Source organism: Triturus cristatus, chromosome 7 (genome assembly GCF_964204655.1).
Source record: "Triturus cristatus chromosome 7, aTriCri1.1, whole genome shotgun sequence".
NCBI lineage: Eukaryota > Metazoa > Chordata > Amphibia > Caudata > Salamandridae > Triturus > Triturus cristatus.
The window spans coordinates 522,725,787-522,751,855 of NC_140590.1; the positions used below are offsets into that span (position 1 = coordinate 522,725,787).

A 26,069-nucleotide genomic window follows, 5' to 3' on the forward strand; every position below is an offset into this window, starting at 1 on the left:
GAAGTGTGTTTTTTGGGGTGGCCTTGCTGATGTTGTTTGGCCTGGCCATGTGGCTGGTGGCCATTTTGAGGCCTAGGCCTGCAAGCTTGCCTGGCCTTGTCTGCCAACAGGCCTGCTTTCATCCACTAGGACCAGAGCAGGTAGCCACAGCTTTAGTAATCTACTGTTTTCTGTGTGCTCTGTTGAATTTAGACATCATTTAGGGCATGGATGGCATTGGATTGAGTTGGGGAAGTGTGTTTTTTGGGGTGGCCTTGCTGATGTTGTTGGGCCTGGCCATGTGGCTGGTGGCCATTTTGAGGCCTAGGCCTGCAAGCTTGCCTGGCCTTGTCTGCCAACAGGCCTGCTTTCATCCACTAGGACCAGAGCAGGTAGCCACAGCTTTAGTAATCTACTGTTTTCTGTGTGCTCTGTTGAATTTAGACATCATTTAGGGCATGGATGGCATTGGATTGAGTTGGGGAAGTGTGTTTTTTGGGGTGGCCTTGCTGATGTTGTTGGGCCTGGCCATGTGGCTGGTGGCCATTTTGAGGCCTAGGCCTGCAAGCTTGCCTGGCCTTGTCTGCCAACAGGCCTGCTTTCATCCACTAGGACCAGAGCAGGTAGCCACAGCTTTCGTAATCTACTGTTTTCTGTGTGCTCTGTTGAATTTAGACATCATTTAGGGCATGGATGGCATTGGATTGAGTTGGGGAAGTGTGTTTTTTGGGGTGGCCTTGCTGATGTTGTTGGGCCTGGCCATGTGGCTGGTGGCCATTTTGAGGCCTAGGCCTGCAAGCTTCCCTGGCCTTGTCTGCCAACAGGCCTGCTTTCATCCACTAGGACCAGAGCAGGTAGCCACAGCTTTATTAATCTACTGTTTTCTGTGTGCTCTGTTGAATTTAGACATCATTTAGGGCATGGATGGCATTGGATTGAGTTGGGGAAGTGTGTTTTTTGGGGTGGCCTTGCTGATGTTGTTGGGCCTGGCCATGTGGCTGGTGGCCATTTTGAGGCCTAGGCCTGCAAGCTTGCCTGGCCTTGTCTGCCAACAGGCCTGCTTTCATCCACTAGGACCAGAGCAGGTAGCCACAGCTTTAGTAATCTACTGTTTTCTGTGTGCTCTGTTGAATTTAGACATCATTTAGGGCATGGATGGCATTGGATTGAGTTGGGGAAGTGTGTTTTTTGGGGTGGCCTTGCTGATGTTGTTGGGCCTGGCCATGTGGCTGGTGGCCATTTTGAGGCCTAGGCCTGCAAGCTTGCCTGGCCTTGTCTGCCAACAGGCCTGCTTTCATCCACTAGGACCAGAGCAGGTAGCCACAGCTTTAGTAATCTACTGTTTTCTGTGTGCTCTGTTGAATTTAGACATCATTTAGGGCATGGATGGCATTGGATTGAGTTGGGGACATGTGTTTTTTGGGGGTGGGCTTTCTGATGTTGGTTGTCTTAAAGACATGCTTTTGTTGTGTGTGTCTGGTGAGTGTTGGTGTGCGATGCATGCTCCCTGCAGACCTTTTTGGGGCCTGTGAATGTTCGTATTTGCATTTTGTTGCATTAAAAAGGCAGAGCAGTGTGCTTCAGCATGCATCCTTTACCTGACTTTCATAGGCCTTTTGTCAGCTCCTGGTGTTTCCCAGGCCCCCTGCTTGTTAGTGATTTGTGAGTGTCCATGTGGCTGGTGGCCTTTTTTTGTGTTGGGAGTTATTAGTGTCCTGCTTTTGCCATATAGGCCTGCATGGTTTTCCTATTGGCTTACTGCTTCCATCCATCCACCCCCTTTGCCAGCAGCAGCTCCATGGATGCTGAGATGCTCAAATAATGCAATGGTCCACCCCACTTCCATTAGTTTTTTATTTTGTTGTTTATTATTAACTTTCCTATCCTTCCTGAGAGTGTAGTGTGTGGCTGTACACAGTACTAGTAGTATAACATAGCTCTAGTTAAAAAAAATAGTCATAAATGGCTAGACTATCTTTTGTTTGCACTAGTACAGTACTAAGTAACTGAACCACAAAAACAAATGCAACATTTCACTGATGTTCTTCTCCTGTCTTCATTGCTTTTAGGTGCACAAACGACAGAGTAGGAGGTGTCATCGGCATCACCTGGCTACCCGTTGTACTGCCAGCCAGACAGAAGTCCTGCTGCGCATCACGCCCACGTGTGACCAGAACTTGTTGTGCATCTGCCTCCTGCCTGACATCTGAAGAAGATGGCCCCAAAGAAAGGTACCAGGTCCAGTACCAAGAAAGTTGCCGGTGAGAAGAAGGAACAGAAAAAGGAAGTGCCATTAACCACGACTGGTGGTGTGCCGGCCAATGTTTTTTTTGGCACCAAAGCGTTGTCCGGGAACCAAGCTGGGAGCAGCACAGCGGTCCAACCCCACCAACCTAGGCCCAAGGGCTTTAGTGTCGCAGAGGTAGCCAGTCTACTAACGAGCAGTGATGTTGAAGAAATGTCATTACCGCAAAGTAGTACACAATCAAGTTCAACGCAGGCGCAAACTCAGCAGATCAGTGTCAAGCCGCCGCAACCAGAACAGCAGCAGCCGCCGCAACCAGAACAGCAGCAGCCGCCGCAACCAGAACAGCAGCAGCCACCGCAACCAGAACAGCAGCAGCCGCCGCAACCAGAACAGCAGCAGCCGCCGCAACCAGAACAGCAGCAGCCGCCGCAACCAGAACAGCAGCAGCCGCCGCAACAGCCCACCATAGTAGTTGTTGCTCCTGACGTAGGGGTATTTCAGGAAATCGAGCTTCCTACAGACAAAGTGGAGCGAAGTCAAACCACTGTTTCAGAAGATCAATTGTCTTCCAGACCACCAGCAAGGAAAAGGAGGCTTAGTCCATCATCTTCTTCTTCAAGCCCCGCTTCTGATGATCGTGATGACACTTGGGTCCCACCAGCTCGGTCTGAGAGTGAAGTACGCCACAAGACATTGCTTCTGAAAAGGAAGGTCCCAGAAAAACTTAGAGTTATGGAGGTAGATGTAGAAGAGGGGGGTGATGATGTTGATGAAGACGAGCCAGTCATCACGCACATTACTCCCGCCCCAAAGGGATTGGAGACCGACATTCTCACCCTATCCAGAAAGGCTGCTACTGAGCGGGATGTAGCACGGATCTCACCAACACAGGTTACACCACCACTACCTCCAGCTGCCATATTTTCCAAGGCCCGGCAGGGACCTACATCCAGCTCAATCATCTCAGTAGGAATTGGTAGTAAAAGTCACAGTGTAGGTGGACAGGGTCACATATTTTCAAGCACCCCCTCAAGTTCATCTGGTGTTGAAAGTGGCACATCCAGCAGTGCCAGAAAGTTCTCCTCCCCAGTTTGGGACTTCTTTTCTGTTAGCGCCAAGGAGGAGAACGTTGCTATATGCTCAATTTGTCGGCAAAGTGTTCGGCGTGGTAAGCTTGGTACAAACTATGGTACCGGAGGACAAGCAAGTCATCTAAAAATACACCACAATATCGTGTGGGAGGATCACCTACGTAAGTTAAAAGAAAGTAGAAAAACTAAACCCTTTGAAGTTGGTCAGGAATCAGGGAGCGATATTATTGTGGTGGCAGGTGAAGAACAGGGAGGCATTTCTAGCCCTGTCTCCAGTAGTGCAGTCACTGCAGTGGTAATGCCCACATCCTCCTCAGTAACATCAGAGTGGCACCGCAGTAAGAGCCATACTCAGAGTGTGGGTGAGACACCAAGGCGACCGGCGAGTACCTCAATGAGACAATCTGTGTCGTTGAGCCTTAGTGGGTTAATGAAAACAGCACCACTAAGGAAAGTAAGCCAGCCTACCATTGACAGCATGTTTAGGTTGGAGGGGCAGTTCCAACGCAACCACCCAACGGCACGATTGTACAATGCGAAGCTGGCTAAAATGTTAGCGCTGGACCTTCTTCCTTTTTCATTTGTGGAAGGGGTGGGTTTCCTTGAATTTGTGTCTGCCATCTGCCCGAAATGGAAAGTTCCCAGCCAGTCCTATTTCGCAAGAATTGCTGTTCCGGCACTACATAATGATGTGCTGGAATTGGTTGGTCATGGTTTGCGGCAGAGTGCTGTGCACAATATCCACCTGACAACAGACATGTGGAGCAGTTGCCAAGCCACAGATTACATGTGCATCACTGCACACTGGATCTCTTTTGTGGGGGTTAGAGATCAACTATCTGCACGAGGTGTTGTTGACACAGCTGCGATTTTTGAAGGTACTCGGAAACATGCAACTGTAGCCATGTTCACCATGGAGAAATCTCATACGGCTGAAAACATTTTAGAAGAGTTTCGCACCAAGGTTTTGGAATGGCTGCGGCCCAGAGGGCTTGGTATTGGCTTTGTTGCCACAGACAATGGCAGTAATGTACTGAAGGCCATGGAACTTGGTTCCTATTTCAGGGTTCCGTGTTTGGCACACTGCATAAACATTATAGTGCAAGACTTTCTGAAAAAAGAACCCATAGTAAGCAATTTACTGGCCATCTGCCGAAGAATATGCACTCATTTCAGCCATTCTTTTAAAGCTCGGAAGCAGCTGAGGATCATCCAACGTGAACTTAGGATGCCAGTCAAGGCACTCATCCAGGAGGTGGCAACACGTTGGAACTCAACGTATTACATGCTTGATCGTCTGTACGAACAGCACAGGTCACTCAATGAATATGTCTGGTACAGAAGCAGTGATGCTAGTGTTAAAGGCATGACCCTTCAGAGGGAGCAATGGACCCTAATTCAATGCCTGACTGAGATGCTGTCTCCTTTTGAGGTCTTCACACGTGAAGTCAGCAAGGAGGACTGTACAATGGGCCAAGCTATCCCATTGTTGCAAATGCTAGAGCATGAGCTGAATAATGTGTCTGAATCCTACAAAGGTGTAGAGGACAGAAGGCACGCCCATGACTTGGTGGAGAGCTTATCCAGGCGCTTATCAGAAAATGTAAGGATACAAAATAAAATTTTGTCACAAGAACATTACATTTGTGCCACAATTCTGGATCCACGTGCAAAATTAGGACTATTCCTTTCTTTTTCCGACAATGATGTTGCCCGCTACAAAAGTTGTATAGCTGAAGCAACCATCAAGTTTGAAAACGAAGGGCTGCTAATTAAAAGCCTGCCACATCAACCCATAACAAGTACTGATACTGAAGCAGGCCATGCAGAATCAAGTGCAACTTCGTCGGCTGAGGGCAGTGCGGTTGGCTCACAATCGCAACACTCACCATCACCATCGACTACAAAAACAATAACTGGATCATTCGGCCGAGTACAAACATTATCAGATTGGTATGTAAAGATGGGCCTTAAGCACAGTGCTGATGCACAGAAAAAACAGCACAAAAGCTTACCAGCAGCAACCCTGAACATTGAGCGGATGGTCCAGGTGTGGAAATTTAGCTTGTAACTGAACATTATCTGCGCCATCTTGCCTCTCCCCAGCGCCACGCACAGCAAACGCACGGCCGCCATTTTAGGCACCCCACTCTCTCTCCCCGCTCATTGCCGATCACCAGCGCGCCCCTCAGGCGCTGCGAACATCCCCCGCGCGCTGGCCACCCCCGCTCTCTCATACATGAGCCGTAAAACCTCTCCTTCTGCGCGACCCTGCCATGGAATCGCACCCCGTGCCTGACCAACACCTCCTTTCATCCCATACATGGTCATACATACTTTCTGATAACCCCCTTTCTCCGCGCCCGATTGTCCGAACCGATCTCAGGCCATCACCTAGCCCTGCGGATGCAGTTTATTGCCCCTACTGTAAGGGAAACACCCCACATCAAAGGGATTACAGCAGATCAAGGCCCCCACCCCCTGAGACCCGACCGGTTGCACACACCCCCGGGAACTGGCGGAATATCCTGCTGTGTGATAGCCATCTCCTACTGCGGGTGGGGTGAGAACTTCTACTGTAGCTATGCGTGGGATCGGATCTGAGCCGGGGATTCTGAGGATGTTCTTTCATGCATCAAAGTGATCTCAAGAATGTGCCATGTATGATAACCCTGCAATAAAGTCATAAACGTGTGTATAAGAGGCCAGGTCTCAGAGATGCAGTTAGAGCACCTCGTGACGATACTTCGCTGTCTGATCTGATGTGTTCCACTCCGACGGAATAAAACTTTGTTTCCTGCCTTCCAGTCTCCGGCACCTGCCTCTTTATTGGTTTAGCATCGAATGGTATAAGAGGCGATTACTGCCGGGCAATACTTGAAAGGTTATCGACTACGACTGCCGCTACCATTTAACAATTGGCGTCCCAAGCGTGGGGCCCATCAGCGACACGTGGATCCAGTGGGAGAGGTCCCGACGACAGAGTGAACGACTGCAACGATCGGGAGAGCTCCTGCCCGATAGACCCTCGTCTGGCAGCCGATCATCCGAACTTCACTGGTTCCGAGCAGACCTCTCTCGAGTGATCTACGGTCCTGACTGGGAACCATCAGGAGTGCCGCGGCAATAACGGAGAGTAGAGGACGATCGGGCGCTGGAGGCGGAAGACGAGAAACTGTCCACGCGGTCCGGGTAAGGTCGTGAAACACGACAAATTGCGAAACGATTGATTGATTGATTGAAAAATACTAGTATTGCTTATTGATTGTTCTCTTTGAGATATTCGCTGTCTACAAACGGGGAGGAGTAGAAATACTCTCTCTCTCTCCCTTTGCAGATAGTCAAGGGTAGGTAACGCAGACTTTTGTCCCCGTTGTAACCCGTCGTGCCTATCTTTATCTCCCCACTGATTGATTGTCCGAACGTTGATTGTTTTGAAGGATAGTGCTCTTTGAGATATTCTCTGTTTGCAAATAACGTAGAATAGAAATATTCTGTCTAGTCTTTGCAAATAGTGAAGGGTAGGTAACGCAGACTTTTGTCCCCATTGTAACCCGTCGTGCCTATCTTTATCTCCCCATTGATTGATTGATTGTCCGAACACTAGTTGTTCGATATTGGTTCTTTGGAGGTATTCTCTGCTTACAAATAACGAGGAATAGAGATATTCTGTCTAGTCTTTGTAAGCAGTGAAAAGATAGGTAGTGCTGACTTTTGTCCCCGTTGTAACCCGTCATGCCTATCTTCTCCCCACTGATTGGTAGTTGGTTCTGCCCGGACCGCTTATTAGAGGTGAACCATGCGGCTCCACTGGAGGGCACCCCTAATAAGGACATGTTCACTAAATATGGACTAGTCGCCGTAGCTTATAGCAAGCTATGGCATAAATATACAAAGAAGGACCCCGAGAGTCAGTGGCCACTGATGGGATCCTTCGACGACCATAAGATAGAAATGCTAGAAATAGCTCTGCGTAGCAATAAGACGATGCCTACTATGCTTGACAGTATCGGCATGTGGCGCAAAGAAGCAACACAACGGAAAAAGAGGGAAGAAGTAAAAGCAGAAAAGGAATTACGAAAGGCAGCTCACCTTGCCGCTAGAAAGTTAGAAGAAGAAATAAAGGAGAGAAGGGAAACTAAACTAAGACAGGAGCCCGAAACATCAGGCCAGTACCCTGTTAGGACCCCCTCTATGCTCTACCCTGAGTTGTCCTCTAAGCAACGAACGAATGACGAATTACTATTAGGTCCCCCGATCATTTACATGCCCCCTCCATACGCACCCTCCCAATCGGTAGTGCAACACCCACAACCCCCAAACACAAGCGAAAGCAGTACAGGGGCCTTGGTCCTCACGGCCTCCGCGCCGGCCGAGCCTCTTGTACTGAACACAACGTCGGCAATAACGTTGGATGACCCTGAGATGAGAAAGAAAGATTCCACCAGAATGAATCGACTAACAAAGGATGAACGAGCAGGAATCGACCAGATAGTAGGGACACTGGTGGAGTGAAAGGAAAGTGAGGAGTATATAACAGACGTGTATAACTCGTATGCCGACAACCGCAGACGACACTTTGTCGTACGACTTTGTTATCACGCCCTGAATACATATGAGGATAGGTACCACGATAAAGGTCCCGAAGGCTTAGCGGCCCTATATAGGAAGGTAGACATTGGGGAAGAAGGAGAGGGTGATGTGACGAACCTCTTCACTCGTACACTCGAGGTCTATCGACACCTTAAACAGCACAGACAGACAACCAAAGCAGAAACTCCCATAGCGACTAAGCCCCAGGCAGGAAGGACTGATACCATGATGCCCATCAAAGAGGCCGCCCCCGACTGGGCCCCCCCACGAGGTCAGGGAACACAGGACGACATCAACCACCAAGAGGCGAAGGGAAGGGTTGTATATAATTGGGTCTACCAGCCATGGGACCGACAAGACATTTTGACCTTCAGAAAAACTCTACCCGACTTAAGAAAGAACCCGACTGCCTTCTACACCGAACTAGGTACAGCCTTAGGTTCAACAATAATGACTTTAGCAGATATCGACTTGTTCTTCGGGTTATGTCTGCCGGCTGATGTGTGGAAGCAAATCCGGAAAGTTGACCACGCTGAGCCGTTCAGATATACCTGGGTACAACTCTATACCATAGATAAACAGCGAGAACCGGGACAGAAACCCCCGAAAGCCATATTGGAGCTCCCAGACAAGATTGTACAGAAGTTGAAGACTCTAATCCCAGAAAGAAAGGTAGACTGGTCGATAGTGACGGCTTGTCGCCAGAAACCCCAGGAGGATGTGTCTGAATACTTCTCTCAATTCGAGACTGTGTTTTCCGATTATAGTGGCCAGGACATGACCACCGCAACCGGACATCACCTCTTTGTCCAGAATTATGTGAAGGGTCTGTCACAAGAAGTCTCCCAGAAGCTACAGACCAGCGAGAGTAGTTGGGCAGCCTCCAAACCCGCAGCAATCCTCCAGATGGCCCAATACTACGAAAACCAAAAGAATGAGAACGATAGGGCGTCAGAGAGGAAGAAAATGGAACTGAAGGAGAGGGTAATGATAGCACAGTTGCAAGGGGTGACCATAGGAAGGGAACCCCCAAAAGGGAATTACCAACCAACCGCCCCTAGAAAGCTACCCCCTAGAGACCATACACCTGCACCCTACAACGGACGGAGAGACTTAGATGGGAACCAATGCGCGTTCTGTAGAGGGTTCGGACACTGGAAATCCCAGTGCCCGGTCCTTCTGGAATTGAACAAAAATAGGGACCCCAGAGACACAGCATATGACCCCAGAAATAGAGGACAGGGACGAGGGTACACGAACGACGCCATCAACGACAGGCCAGGCAGACCAAACACCTTTGATCGCCCCGACAAAACCAGTGTCAGCAGTCCGACTATGAAAGCACCCATGACTTCGCATAGGACCGCCAGGGGCAAGGGAGGGATCCAGTCGAACTCCGTGTTGACCAGCAAGGTCCTTACGTCACTGCTAAGGTCTTGGGCACAAAGTCTCCATTCCTGGTAGATACTGGGGCGACACGTAGTGCGTTATCTAAACGACTGATTCCTAGGGCACCCTTGTCTGGTTCACACGTAACCTCAATAGGCTTCGATGGAACGCCCTCCACTAACCCCTTATCAGCACCAATCTCCTTTGACTTAGAAGATAACGCCACTGACATGACCTTTCTGCTCTCCTCCATCACCCCCGATGCTATTATGGGACTTGATTTGCTAAAACATTTCCGAGCTACCATCAGATGCTCCCCAGACGGAGTTCGAGTCATCCTGCACGATAACCCAGATCTGTTCAGACCTTGTCACACACGACGTATGCTCTCTATAACTGATGCTGACCTGTCCCTACTCGACACGTTACCCTCACATCTATGGGCTAAAACCGACTCAGATGTAGGGCGCATGGTGATCGACCCAGTACACATAACCGTCCGACCGGACGCAGTGCTACCAAAGCTTCCACAGTATCGAATATCGCCCGAAGGTGAGAAGGCATTGGTGGAAATCATCCAGTCCCTAGTCAATGCAGGAGTAGTAGAAGAAGTAGTCAGTAATGTTTCCAACAGCCCTATCCTACCCATTGTAAAGAAGCAAGGCGAGGGAGATGAGAAAGCATACCGCTTCATTGTTGACTTACGAGAAGTCAACAAAGTAGTCATACCTCAGTACCCCGTGGTCTCAGACATCACCACCATCCTCACCCTAATTCCGTCCACTGCCACCACCTTTACTGTTATTGATCTCAAGAACGCATTCTTCTCCATCCCCATCCACCCAGACAGCCGCTACCTGTTCGGCTTCACTTTGAAAGCACGGTCGTACAGATTCTGTAGGGCACCCCAAGGCTACACTGAGAGTCCCAGCATTTATAGCCAAGCCCTCAAGAGACAACTAGATGCAGTCCAATTGCCCGATGGAGTGGTTTTAATACAGTACGTCGATGACATCCTTTTGGCGGCCGACACCACCCCACTTGCTGTCACGGCCACCCTTCACCTCCTCCACTTCCTCGCGGAGAACGGTCACAAGGTCTCCAGGAAGAAGTTGCAGTTCTGCCAACACCAAGTGACATACCTAGGCCACCTCCTATCCAAGGATGGGAGGAAACTTACTCCTGACCGAATTCAGACCATCCTAGAAACCCCTGTTCCCAAAACTCAGAAGCAAGTGCGGTCTCTAGTAGGCCTCACCTCCTTTTGTCGACAATGGTTGCCAAACTTCAGTCTTATTGTAAAACCTCTTCTTTCCCTGCTGGCTAAAGATGTCCCCTTCCCCCTCCCCTGGACACCCGAATGCCAATCCTCCTTCAAAGAATTACGAGACGCCCTCTGCTCGGCCCCAGTCCTAGGAACCCCAGACTACACTAAACCTTTCTCCCTCTACACCCACGAAAGGGAGGGATGTGCGTTGTCTGTCCTAACCCAGTCCATAGGTCCTAAACAACGCCCATGTGCCTACTTCTCTGCCACTCTTGACCCTGTAGCCAGAGCTTTGCCCGCCTGCCTTCGAGCAGTAGCCGCCGCTGCTGTCTCTATCTGGCAAAGTGAGGGGATCGTGCTCTCGAACCCCCTCACTGTATTGGTACCTCATGCGGTTGACACCCTCCTGAACCAGACCAAGACTCAACACCTGACTAGCGCACGACTGACTGGTTACGAACTGACTCTGCTTGCACCCCACATCACATTGAAACGATGCACCACTCTGAATCCAGCTACTCTACTACCTCTCCCTGACACTGACCCCAATGCGTCCCCTATACATGACTGCGTGACCCTCACCGACGAACAGACCAAGAGTAGGGTTGACCTCCGAGATACTGCCTTCCCGGACCCTGACGGAGAACTGTGGGTGGATGGCTCATGCATCAAGCTCCCCGATGGCACCACCTCAGCTGCCTATGCAGTCACCACAGCCCGAACAGTTGTTGAGACAGCCCGCATCACACAGCGATCCGCACAGGCGGCGGAACTAATTGCTCTCACACGAGCATGCATCCTGGCAGCAGGGACAACCGCAAACATTTACACAGACAGTCAGTACGCCTTCGGGGTAGTTCACCACTTTGGGCTCTTATGGAAAGAGAGGGGATTCTTGACTTCCCATGGCACACCCATCCTGCATGGAAATCTAGTCTCTGCCCTGACCGAAGCAGTCCTCCTCCCCACACAGCTGGCTGTGATCAAATGCCAGGCACACAAGAAGGTGACAGACATTATAGGACAGGGAAATGCACTAGCTGACATTACTGCCCGAACCACAGCCGAGAATAGGTCCACGACCCGTATGTACGTGACCAGGTCACAAACTGAGAAATGGAAGGATGCTAGGGAAACGATTAGGGACATCCAACTAGCCAGCACACCACACGAATTAACTGAATGGGCACGGGTGGGATTGAAGGACGATGGTTGCTACCTGACTCATACTTGATCCCCATGCTGACCATGGCACACTCCCCCGCACACATAGGGTCTGCCCCTATGATCGAACTCATCTCCAAAGTCTGGCACAACGACAAAGTCCCAGACTCAGCCAAACGTCTGGTCCAACAATGCCTGGTATGCCTCCAACACAACCCTGGGAAAGGAACTGCTGTACCCCGGGGAGGGTTTGGGGTTCCCAATCACACCTTTGAAGTCCTACAAATGGACTACGTCCAGTTATAAAGGTGCCAAGGTTTGAAGTACGTACTTGTCGTTGTGTGTGCCTTCAGCAAGTGGGTGGAAGCCTACCCAACCCACGACAACACCGCTATGACTACCGCAAAAGTAATACTGAAAGAATTCTTCCCCCGATACGGCCTTTGTCGAATTTTGTGGAGCGACAACGGCCCCCACTTTGTAGCCGAGGTTATCCAACTCATCGTAAAGGGGCTGGGTGTAAAACAGAAGTTCCATGCGGTCTTCCATCCCCAATCTGCAGGCTTGGTTGAGCGACATAATGCCACATTGAAGCTTAAGATAGCAAAAATAGTTGCCACCACAGGACTGAAATGGCCAGACGCTCTCCCGCTAGCATTACTATCAATGCGTTCCACCCCCACCAAACACCACTTAACCCCCTAAGAGGTCGTCTTCGGGCGGCCCATGAACCTTTGGACTGCACCGAAGCCAACATCCATCCACGACGTCCCGGACGTCCTCATATCTGACTATTTGTATAACCTAACTAAAACGTTGTCTGTTATCCATCAGCAGGTGCTGCAAGCCATTCCCGATGTTTCCAGGGGCCCCGGACACGACATCCAACCCGATGACTTTGTCTTAGTGCGTAACTTCCAGCGCACCAAGAGTCTGGAGCCCCGGTGGACGGGCCCCCTGCAAGTCCTGATCACCACCCGAACAGCTCTTCGAGTGGAGGGGAAGCGTAGTTGGCTGCATGTACACCACTGCAAGAAGGTATCATCGACCCTGACGACCACGGACAACATCACCGCCCAAGAAGAACTTCTGGACAAAGACCGACCATCCCTGAGCCGCTGCCCGGATACAGAGACACTTGAATTAATGAAATATCCCGATCCCACTGTGCCATCCAAGGAAGGGTATAACCTACGACGAAAGGAGGGAACTTCGGCTAAGCAGACCACAAACTAAGTTGAAATCTCAGAGCGGTTGCCTAGTCACCTCAAAGGCCACCAGGAGAGAAACTAAACAAAATCTGTGGTTCTGCCCGCTACCGAGTCCCTTGAAGGTGATGGAAGCATCCGACATGAAGATGATGGAAGCAACCGGACGTCCGAAGATCCACTACAAAAACCCAAAGACTGACAGAATGCACAGCTCAAAGACTATTGCACTTTTCATTACCCTTCTCTTTTGCCTTCTCCTCATGGTCACCTTCTGGATCGTGGAGGAGAGCACACCCGCTCATAAGACATTGCTGACCACCGTTCAACCTATCACCATGAAAGAACACCATCTGATCTCACTTTCACCCCAACTCCGAGAAAGGCGTAAGGAGTTCTGGAATAACTCTTTTGTGCAGTTGCTCCACCAACACAATCTTGCCGCCAATGCCACTAATTGCTGGATCTGTGGATTGCTACCACATGCCACTGGACACTCTATCCCTTTCATCCCTTCACCTTTTTCTGTCCATGGTTCCTGCCTCGCCTGGCTAATCCTCCTGCAAGAAAGCTACAAGGACAATGCCACTTCCGGCAGAACTATGTCACACTTCTACCATGGGTTCTGGCTGAACAAAACTGGAAGAACTTCTGCCCCCTTCTGTCCTCTGAGATCAAACACTTCCTTTCACATGGACATCCCTGCCAAAGAACGAGTTGAAATGCAAGTGTTCAACAACCCAGCCAGACCCACCTTCTCTTACCTCCGGAAACGAACGGCCGCCACCCTAACAGTGGCCCTATCCGTCATCAACATCACTGGATTTGTGTGCCTCGAAGGCCTGGGAGCGCAGCTGGTGGGCCACAGCTCCTGCCTCATCACCCGAACATTGGACTCAGTTGATCCACCCTCCTTTGTTGCCTCCCCGAATATGTACTTCGTCTGTGGTACTAAGGCCTACACCTGGCTTCCAAAAGGTTGGGGAGTCACCTGCTACATCGCTTTTGTCCTTCCTCCGACATATGTGGCTCCAGCAAACCATCACCGACAGAAACGTGCCAAAGACCTTGTACAAGCCGACTCCACCGGAGCACAGTTCCTGGATGCAGTAAAGGGACTTGTTCCACTCTGGGGTCCAATGGCAAACAGCCGTGCCATCCACCGCTTAACTCAGGCAGTCGAGACAGCGATAACATTACGGCTGGCATCCTCGCCAACAACACCGCCGAGCTTCAGGCCGTCCGCCTGGTGGCTCTTCAGAACCGCCTCGTTCTAGATGTGGTTCTGGCTGATCGTGGAGGAGCATGCCGCATCATTGGGTCCAGCTGTTGTACGTACCGGATAACTCACCCTCAGTCTACAAAGCAATTGAACACCTCCACAGACTTTCCGCAGAGGTTCATCAGGAGCAAGAAGGATGGTCACTTGGGAGTTGGTTTTGGGACACTATTAAAAGTTGGGGATGGAGGCTGTTTTCATTTATCCTAATACCGATTGTGATACTATGTGGATGTTGCTTGGGGATTCAGTGTCTGCCACCTTTATGTTTGCTTTTTATGAACTGCATCTGCCCTAAGACTTTGAACTTTGAAGCGGAACGAATGAAAGCTCTGTATGAGGTGGAAGTTCGTAGTATTATGGGGATAGATCCGAACTAAACAAGCTGGCGAGATATGTTAAAAGTGAGGACTGTGGAAATTTAGCTTGTAACTGAACATTATCTGCGCCATCTTGCCTCTCCCCAGCACCACGCACAGCGAACGCACGGCCGCCATTTTAGGCACCCCACTCTCTCTCCCCGCTCATTGCCGATCACCAGCGCGCCCCTCAGGCGCTGCAAACATCCCCCGCGCGCTGGCCACCCCCGCTCTCTCATACATGGGCTGTAAAACCTCTCCTTCTGCGCGACCCTGCCATGGAATCGCACCCCGTGCCTGACCAATACCTCCTTTCATCCCATACATGGTCATACATCCTTTCTGATAACCCCCTTCCTCCGCGCCCGATTGTCCGAACCGATCCCAGGCCATCACCTAGCCCTGCGGATGCAGTTTATTGCCCCTACTGTAAGGGAAACACCCCACATCAAAGGGATTACAGCAGATCAAGGCCCCCACCCCCTGAGACCCGACCGGTTGCACACACCCCCGGGAACTGGCGGAATATCCTGCTGTGTGATAGCCATCTCCTACTGCGGGTGGGGTGAGAACTTCTACTGTAGCTATGCGTGGGATCGGATCTGAGCCGGGGATTCTGAGGATGTTCTTTCATGCATCAAAGTGATCTCAAGAATGTGCCATGTATGATAACCCTGCAATAAAGTCATAAATGTGTGTATAAGAGGCCAGGTCTCAGACATGCAGTTAGAGCACCTCGTGACGATACTTCGCTGTCTGATCTGATGTGTTCCACTCCGACGGAATAAAACTTTGTTTCCTGCCTTCCAGTCTCCGGCGCCTGCCTCTTTATTGGTTTAGCATCGAATGGTATAAGAGGCGATTACTGCCGGGCAATACTTGAAAGGTTATCGACTACGACTGCCGCTACCATTTAACACAGGCCTATCTGGACGACCCAACAGAGGTGTACGTTGATAAAAACCCAGTGCAGTATTGGTATAGGAAAAGGTCTGATTGGCCACAGCTCAGCAGGCTGGCGATAAGCTATCTGGCTTGCCCTGTCGCAAGTGTCTCTTCCGAACGTGTTTTCAGTGCTGCTGGTTCCATTGTAACCTTGAGAAGGACCAGTCTATCTCCCAAAAACGTGGAGAGGTTAACAATGATCAAAATGAATCAGCACTTCATACCACCGAATTACACAATGCATGAATCAACAGAGGAAGATGAGGACAGCGGCTCAGGTGACGGAAGTATTGTGTCAGATGATTACCTACTACTGGAAGATCCCCCAGAGTTTGAGGACGAGCTATACTTCCCTGACAATTAGGCTCGCACTTACTGTCTTCCTCCCTTTTTTCCCCCTTTGTTTGTGTCTGTCGTTCCGGTTATAAACTTGTGAATCGCAACAAATGCATTATCACTGTCTTCTACTCTTCTAATTTAAGATACAAGTTTCAGGTGTCTGCCATTTGACACTACAGTCCTCAGAATCCAGCTCCTCCGCTCGATCATACTGCATCTCCTGGTCAATTCCATTTCCCTCATGAATGATGATTGGATGATGGTAACAACAAATTCAAACTTTCCTCGTCCTTCCAAAACAAGTGGACCATGAATCTGATGACTTCTATAGCTATCCTCCTTCAGAGCCGAGAGAGACTGGCCATTAACTGAAAATAAGATGCAACAGGTAATGATTGATGCCATGCATTGGCCGCAGAATGGCAGACTGAATGATGTAGATTTTGTTGTGTGTGTTGCGCATGAATTGATGTAATTGTGCACTGCCACTAATCAACTTTCTACAGAACACACTAATTTTCCCCTTCTTGCAAACAAGAAATGTGTACTTCTCCTGCATCTTGGTGATACATTGCTTTTAATTCAATACAGGAAGGGGACTCACTCAATCTGCGCAATGCAAATGACTGTGACTTAACAGCACCGTCCATCATGATGATGGCGAAAGAGACGGCCTGCAGCGTTAACGAGATGAGATGCAACAGGTAATGATTGATGCCATGCATTGGCCGCAGAATGGCAGACTGAATGATGTAGATTTTGTTGTGTGTGTTGCGCATGAATTGATGTAATTGTGCACTGCCACTAATCAACTTTCTACAGAACACACTAATTTTCCCCTTCTTGCAAACAAGAACTGTGTACTTCTCCTGCATCTTGGTGATACATTGCTTTTAATTCAATACAGGAAGGGGACTCACTCAATCTGCGCAATGCAAATGACTGTGACTTAACAGCACCGTCCATCATGATGATGGCGAAAGAGACGGCCCGTTAACTTAAGATGAGAAGGAACAGGTAATGAATGATGACAATTAATGGCATGCATTGGACACCTGACTCTGATCTATTGGTCTTTGTGTTTGCGTTGTTTGTTGTGCACAAAGTGATGTCAAAGTATACTAGTAGTAATCTATCTTTCTGTACACAATAAAGAATGACTCAAGTCAGTAATATTTATATTTCTACTCTGGGTGATTCATAAAAATTATACTTATACTACAGGCCGATCTTCAGTCAGTAAAAGTATCAGAGATGATGATGAAGTCAGGAGGAGGATGTTTCAGGAGTGGCATAAAACGGAAAAGCCTAAAGGTAAACACGTCAACAACAACCACAGCAGACCCAAATGTCTGTGTAGAAGTTGAATAGAGTGTAGCGGTGGGATGACTGCAGTGCATTGATTTTACTAACTTTAACTGTAAAATGCTATGTTTGGAATGGATAATGTGCTTTGCGTTTGTCCAACTCTTTGAGAGAAAAAAAAGGACTCTAAAGTGTTAACGTAGGATGTGCTAATGGTAAGCACTGTGGGCCTGATCTCTCCTGTTACTGTTGAAGGTCAATGCTGGAAACAGACTAGAGTAGAGGTGATGCATATGCATACATGCCACCTCGGAAAGTGTTCTTGTTGCACTACACCATCACTTGTGCATTTGTTTTCACTTTCTTTCTCAATATCCCCTTTGGTTTTCAATCTAAAATTACAGGCCGGGCCTTGGCCAAAACTTTGTAAAACATTACAATGCATATTAATTACCTTACCAATCAATCACCTTTTTTTTCCAGCCGGGCAGTGGCGAGTGGCGAGGCGACACACCCAAGATTGATGGACGAGAGGAGCAAGAGGAATGCCGAGATGCAAAAAACCAGTCCACATTTTTGACCAGGATAAGACAGTAACAGTATCCACTTTTAACTTCTTTTAAATAATTTGATTAATATCTTGTATACAATCTTTACAACAGTGTGTTCTTGGAGTTGTTATTATCAATCATCATTACGTTTGCTCTGTGTTTACGATTCTTCACTACCAATATTTAAAATGTCTATTTGCTATCTGTTAAAGTATTAAGGCCGGAACAGAACAAGAAATAGAAGTGTATGTAATCCGGGTCTCATCATCATGCATGCATTGCCTTTTTCTCCCTTAACATATGGAATGGATATGGTATGGTAGTCTTCAATGATTGTCGTTTGTTTGTCTATGTATGCATACTGTTTTTCTATGTCAAACCTTTCCCAAAATCCCCCTTCCCATCCATTCAACAAACCCTAACCCTCTTCCCCCGGGCTGTGTGACTTATTGTCGAGGTGTAACTAAATTAAATGTACACCAATACTTAATCACACACTTGCTGGGGCGGATGTGGTGAAAGCAACACTACTTCAATTTCAATGCAGAGCGATGATCTTCTTCTGCTTGCCCACCCATGAGTAGGATATTTCAGAGGTTATTTTATTTAACAAAGGAACATATACCTCAGCATGAATTGCCGGCATTGATTGGATTTGTTTGTTGTCATTCCTCATATACAGCACTAACTGTTAGACTGTAGGCATAGTCAAGTGACTCGAGTCGACAAAACTATAGTTTGTAACTCTGTCTAGTAGGCTATCCTCATAATAACCACCATTCAGTTTTTTTGTCAAATATTTGAGCATATAATTGTTGCTCAGTAAATTCTGTGATGTACTTCATTCAACTACTCCTCTAACAGTCTCTCAAAGGCGATTGACTATCTCCTTTTCTTTTTTTGGAAATGCTGCCACCCTGCCAGTGTATACTACTACCACTATACTACCACCACCCCAATCATGGCATGTATGAAAAAGGAAACCATCTTCACCATGCAGCCAGTGCTGTGCGACAGTTGGACATAAACATCAAGCACCTTTAAGAGAGAAGTTTGGGGGAGGCAGAATTAATAATGGACATGTTGTCAATGATTTCATTTTCAAACACCACTCCAAAGAATGCATGGACTAGAGGACAGACTGAAAGTACTAGAAGGACCAGTCAATGAGTGAGGTGTGTCGCATCTATCTGTTTGTGTCTTATACAGTCAGCAAATTATTGAAATCAAACACAGGCTATGGGCGGCCATGCACCAGCAAGGAAACAGTGTGATGTAAAACAGTTACCCCACCTACAAAACATTAACAACATTGCATGTAACATAGAAAAATATATTTAATTTACCCTAACAAATAAACTAAACCCACAAAAGCTGACCCACCCACCTCCCTAACCCCAACCACTGTCCACAGTAGAAAAAAGTCAAACGCCAAACGAGTAAAGAACAGGAATTAAAAAAGGGGCAGTGACAGGGACTAACTGGTGGGGCGGGACTGGAGGAGGACACTCATCTGGCGCATCTCGTCCTCTAAATGGGCGACGCGGCGTCTAAGGCCGCGGCAGTTGCAGCCACAGTGGGGGGGGCACCGGAGATGACACGGTGGCGGCGGGCAGCCGCCAGGCGGTGGCGCCGTAACGCTGGAGGGCGGTGGCTGGGGCCCGGGGCACTGGAGGAGGCTTCAATAGCTGCTGCAGTCTCCTCCTCCTCCTCGGCTAGGACCACCAGCCGCCGGTATTCATGCTGGATTGCCTCCAGCTTCCGGCGCCGTGCCTTGGCGGCCAACTCCTTCCGGTTGAGTTTCGGAGTTGCTGTGTATCAAAAAGAAAAAAACAAGACAATTGTAAAATATAGTCTTAATAAAACAGTAGGACAAGGTAATTATTTATACACATAGTGGCATGGTAGATTAGCACTATAAAATAAAGCACAGTAGTACATAACATTTTAAATGGCGCCCGTCCTTCTTCCTTCCACCTGTCTTACACTTTTTAGTTGAACAGTGCACCAGGTGCTCTTCTCCATAAAACTTTCAAAGCGGAGTTCAAATCAGATAGATGAGGCCATTGGTTACTCAATACTCCGGCTCCTAGTCCTATACCAATTAAAGGGAATTCTAGTCTTCTAGTTCACTCTTCAAACGTCCCCAAGAACTCATACTTACTTACGACATCGGATAGCGGGCGGACTTTGTCCGCCCGCCATCCGACTGCTAAAAAGGGTGGGGGTCCCGTGGGGACAATTAATTAGGATGATGCGCCCGGCACAGTGGCGGGCGCACCCTGTTTTTTAAAATTTAAATTCTGGTTGGCTTTGCTGAAAGCAATGCTAAAATGTTGTGCTGCTTTTCCAAGCACAACATGACGGGCCCCGCACGGAGCCTGTCACATTTTGCTTTGAAAGTCGGGGGGGTACCATAGCATCGGTAGGTACCCTCCATGGGGGCCCCCAAGCATACTCTGCAATGTGTGCATGCCTTTCCGTGGCGGACGGCAATGCCGCCACGCAAAGGCATTCCAAAATGCAGATTATATGGCTGGCGGTGTGGTGAGAGAGACACCACCGCCATATTGAACCCTTTTCCGCCTGGACATGTCTGAATATTTTCTACAGGGATGGCGGGAGGTTTGCCCCTGCGGTGACGGCAGTGAATTCCAGCCGGCCCGGCGGGGGCAATACGCCCACCATCCTAATGGGGGCCCTAAGTCACAACTGTACAGTATACATATACATACAGTACACCCTTGCAGTGAGTGTGCTGTCAAGTTCAACAATAGTTAAAGATTATGAATCTAACTTACCACCGCCTGCCACTGGTGCTGCCACTCCCCCTACCGCTCCGTTGCTATCTGCAACTGCCGCATCCTCGCACTCGGCGTCGCCTTCGCTGGCCCCAGCAATGGTGGTCGGTAGTGCGCCTAGAAAACATTACACATTTATTAGGCGTCATATACACCTCCCCCCTATTGATCAGTAGCAAGGTTGAAAAATGAGTAAATACTAACATACATCACTAGTACAAATCAGGTAGTAGTAAGTAGACACTAATAGTTATATGATCATTGTAGCCTTTGCTTGATTAGCCCTAGCCAGGCACATGTGACGTTACCTTTACCTTGCAGCTTCTGAAGACACCTTTGAGCCCACATGACCTGCCTCACACTGCTACTGTCTAGTCTACGCGCTGCGTACAAGCGGTCAAGAAACATTAACAAGCCACTTTTTTAGGAAGAACTGGTGTACTACTGTTACTGTTAGTCCATATTGCTTATCCATAGATGCTACACTTTTTGGCACGGCTGAGAAATGCTTGCAAGTTGCAATATACTAACGCACACCATTTCTTTTTTCGCATTACAGACGCAAGATTCCCTTCTACGAACCAGAGCTTCTGAACGATGCACCAACTACCAGTACTAGGTTCTTCTGAGGTGAGGGGTCCATTCACTCACATCTTCATTTATAAATGTATATAAACTAAATTGCTATGGGATGGTGGTGCTGCCTTCCACCACTGTTCAGTTATCATGATTTAATTCCCAACTGTATAAGTGTAACAATGTATATTGTTTTAATGTTATTGATTTGCCGGTTGGTGCTGCTAAGAAAACAGTGTACAGACCTTCTCAAACTGAAATAAACATTTTAAACTTACATAGACTTCGTGGTATTTGGTGTGGAGTGGACTAAGTTACACGAGTGAGCAAATTAAAGTAAGGGTGTGCATGTGAATTGCTTCCACGACAGAGGTTGGGTGTGTTATGTTCTGGGTTGTCTACTTGTTGGGTATCTTGGGGGGAGGGTTCCGAGACCTAATAGGTATGACAAGACAGTACTATAGTCAAGCAGTGGAATTGTGGTGGGTGCGGAATTTCTGATTGAGGTGTGCAAGGAAGGTCCAACCTACCATCACCAACATCCTATTTTCTGGTGCAAATGTATGTGCAAGATCCCTACAACAGTGGTATGTCCTATAGGGTATCATATCAAAATATTAAGAAATCTGGTAGGGCTGTTGCTGTGAATTTTTAAAGCCTCAACATCAATAAGAGTAAAAGTAGTACAAGACAACGACCCAACGGATTGTACGAGCTACTGGTGAATATGAGTTTTATATTACAACCTTTCACAAAGAGTGGCACTGGCCAACTGGGCAAGACTAGCTACTACAGTACAGACAGATTGATAGGATGTAGTAGTACTCAGAGTCATCATAGCGGAGGCAGGGATAAGATTTTTGAAACCGTACAGATCGAAGGATAATTGGTGGTAAAAAAAATAGCATTTGGAAACACACTATAGTTCGGGAGAAATGGGGCAGTAAAAGTTATGGAATAAGAAATATTATTAAAAACAAGAAGACTTACTGGGGCCAGCAGAGGAGCCCCAGCGGTGTCCTCCTGGTGGTGTTCCTGTCCCGCCGACTGCCCAGTCCCTGTCGGTCTGCCCCTGGGTGCTGATGGACAGGAAAGATATAAGAAAGAGACAAACATTGATGGATGGTGTCAAACAAATACAATATTTTTCAATAACGGTCAAAAAACACTTATGTAAACAACAATTGCAATAACTACATTGACCGATCTCATCTGGTCAACATGTAATATCGGGGGATTCGCAGTTCGAATACTTAAGTTACTATTTATCAACAGTAATCCAGTCTTCCATTCTGATTACAGAAAACTAAGTTACAACTAAGCCTAAGTAGTAGTACAACGTACCACCCAACCTAGCCCACCTATTCCAGGCATGCCAATTGTACATTAAGTATGCATTTCCACTGTATTCCTCAACAATGCGTATGGTCCAATCATGGAGGACACATGAACATGACTACATTTTTTGTATACACCAAATTTTGGTTTGATTGATGCTGATCTGCTACTGCTAAGTAACTGCTAAGCCTACCTCCACTCATTGAACAAACTAGAAAAGGTTCTAAAGACTGCCGTAGTAGCAGCACGTCACGTAACTGAGTGAGGGGGGGCATCACGCATACCACTAACCAATAAGAAGGTCCTTACAAAGTACCTAAACCTAAGTATCAATCCGCCCCTATCTACTAGTGACAGGACAAAGTAAGGAGTGGACGTGAGTCACTGTAGCATTACGTAACTTAATTTCTCTAAAATAAACTCGTAAAGAATCACGCTAAGCAAGCGCAAATGCAAAGCTGCAAACAAGTAAGATTAGTAGTAGCGCAGAAGAGCACCTGTGTCATAATCACAGAAGACTTTTAAACGTTTTTAACCTGGAATGTATTGTAAGCAGCAACATTCTAGCTGGTTGGAAGGAAAAAAAGATATTCGCAATATATAACATAGAGCAGAAGAACAGACACAAAGTTGTAATAATTAAATAGGTACTCACCAAGCCCCGGGACCTCCACTCCTAGCAGGTCCAGCAGGTCCTGCTCACGGTCCAGGATGTCGGACCACCGGTGCGTCAGCTGTGCCTGGGTGCGCCGGACCACAGAGATGCGCGACACTGCCCGGCGCACCTTCCCCCACCGCTGCCGACGCTCCCGGAGGCCGTACCTGGACCCAGGCCTGCCACCTGCTGCCAGGGTTGAGGGGAGGTGGCGCTGCACAAAGAAAATGAGTGCAGCCAACTCCACCTCCCCAAATAAGGCCCGTGCCTGCACCCCTTGTGGGCGACGCCTTCCACATGGAAGGCGGTCGCGGCTCTGGCTGCGGCGAGCCCTACCCTTTGACATGGTTCTGGGGATGAGAGACGGGGTGGGAAAGAAAAGGTAACAAAATTTAAAAAGTAAGTAAAGGAAATAAATAGGCAATAGAAAGAGTGAAAACGTAGTTAAAAAACAAAAAAAAAGTAGACAAAAACCAAAAATATAGAAGCAGGAAAATAGTTAGAGAAATAATAAGTAATAAAGATCCAAAAAAAGTGGCTATAAACAAAAGATTGAAAAGATTTAGGGAGGATTGAAAATCAGGCCCCAGAACCATGCAATAGAGTGAAAAACAAGATGGCCGCGCCCATTGCGACCACGTGCGCAAGTTCGCGCGATATTTTCTCCCCGAGCAAGCAAAAAGCAGCGCGATCAAGTAAAAGCGGTCGCGAACAGGAAATATCGACCGCGAACAGGCGCGAACATGCATTGCGCGACCCGGAACAGGAAGTAAGCATCGCGAGAGGGCGGGACAAGTGAAAACAAGATGGCCGCGCCCGTGAGCAACCGCATGGGTAAGTTGGCGACCCGCGATTACGCAAAAAATACCGCGAACAGGCGGCAAAAACCTTCCGCGTCTTCGCGAGATTTCCGGCGTGTTTGCGGAGATTTTCTGCATTTTCGTGATAATTTGCGGAAGTTAATTTCGCAAATTCCGCCCACCCCTAGTTCTGATGACCCAGGATAAACCCTGCTTTCAAAAGAACTTTCCAACAAAACTACCAAATTCAACTGGATAGATCTGCAAGTTGTTTTGATCTTGCTTCACCTAGTTGATTGATATAGCATAGTGCAGTGAAATTATCCATTCGGATCAATACCACGCTGTTTGTTAGAATAGGCCTGAAACTCATAAAAGTGATCAGGCCTGACAACATTTCCAAACAATTTATATGTAAGAATTAGTTCTTCCCTGGACCATTTACCTCCACTTTTTTTAGCTCTCTTAATCTTGCAGCATAACGAAGGTAGCTTGCATCCAACTCTACAATAAATTCCAGAACATTCCCAAATATTGCCTTGCCATTCCAGCAGTCCAGGTTGCTCAACCACAATTGAAGGTCTTCTTGAGCCTCCTGGGACAGAGGGATTGTATCTGCATACCACGGACCTTTCCTCAAACCCATGGATTTCAGTCTCTGAAGAGCCCTGTGATGCAATGGTCCTGGGGAAACGGTCTGAATGGAGGATGAAAAAAGTCCTACCACTCTCGCTAGATCTCTCAAAGTTACCACTTCCATTGCTAGAACATGCGCTACCTCCTTCTTGATCTTTGAGAATTTTGTCTGAGGGAGACAATGTTGTATCAAATTGGCATCCACCTGAAACCCCAGAAATTACAAATTCTGTGCATGATTGACTTCTCCACATTGATAATAAACCTTAAGGCTTGTAAGAGATCCGTTGACCACTTCATGTGCTTCAGCAACTCCCCCTGATCCTGAGACATCAGTAACATGTCGTCTAGATAAGTCAGTAAACATACTCCCTTCTTTCTCAAGAAAGCAACCACTGGGCGCAGGACTTTGGTGAAGCACCAAGGGGCTGATGAAAGACCAAAGGAAAAACAGGAAAACTGGTACAAAATACCTCTCCAATTGAGTTGTAAATACTTCTGTGAATCTAGATCCATAGGAATTGTGTAGTAGGTGTCTTTCAGATCCAACTTCACAAGCCAGTCTTTTTCTAGTAAAATGCCCCACAGACAATGGATCCCTTCATCTTTTGGTGCCTGTAAACCAAAAACCTATTCAGTTCCTTCAAGTTTATTGCAGTTGCCAGCCTGTGTCTTTCTTCTTCACTAGGAAGACAGTACTTATAAAACTCTTTTCTGAGTCCATGACCTTGCAAATTGCCTCTTTGAGCAATGTTTGTGCAACATCTGCCATTTGTTCCTGATCTAAGGACACTCCCCTTGGCCAACACTTTTGGTAAGGAACCTGGCAAAACTCTATTTTGAAACCCTTCACAGTCTGTAACTGTGAAGAACCAATTGGAGGATCTAGGCTTACCTTGATCTCCAGCTCACTATAATCTTCCTCTGCTGTCTTGTGAGAGAGGGGATAGTCCTCTTTGCAGGAAAAAACTACTGTTTGCACAGAAGCTCCTTCCATATCCCTGCTGGTCTTGATGTACATATTGGGAGCTTTGTAGCACACGGCTGACAGCCACACTACTACTGTTAGCCCTTCCAAAAATTCTATTATTGAACATTCGTCTCATATTATTTTGGGCATTACTGAAGGTGTTGAACGTTGAGACATATTTTCCCAGAGTTTTAATAAAACTTCCCCTGAAAAGGAGGCCATTTTGGTCCCCTGGTGTTTCTTTGTTGGCCAGATCACCCAACTTTGGGTTGATCCCCATCGGGATAGCCCTTCTCCTCTGTGCAATTAAACTGGCATTGGCATTGCCAAACAGGCATAAGACCTGTTGGCTCCACCCTTGGAGAAGTTCTGCATCTACAGGTATGCCCTTAAAGGAGGCTTCTTTAGCCATATCCAAAATCCCGGCCAGTGGACAAAAAGAGCTTCTAATTATCTGTCTTGGCACTGCTTAAGGTAGTGCTCAGGACCTTTCTTAGGATCTTTTCCAAACTTAAAACAGAAAGTCAAGAGTTCCGGGTCCAAATTAGGTGTTATTCCTGATTTATTATCCAGGAA

General features: G+C 47.8%; 1 long non-coding RNA gene across 1 annotated transcript in view; it reads left to right on the top strand.

The window, feature by feature from the left end:
• LOC146810008 (uncharacterized) overlaps positions 1-26,069 on the top strand; it is a 59,955-nt gene that overhangs the window by 15,118 nt on the left and 18,768 nt on the right. Inside the window, exon 2 of the long non-coding RNA XR_014965618.1 lies at positions 21,078-21,148. This is a non-coding gene — a long non-coding RNA (uncharacterized LOC146810008). The remainder of the gene's footprint in view (positions 1-21,077; positions 21,149-26,069) is intronic.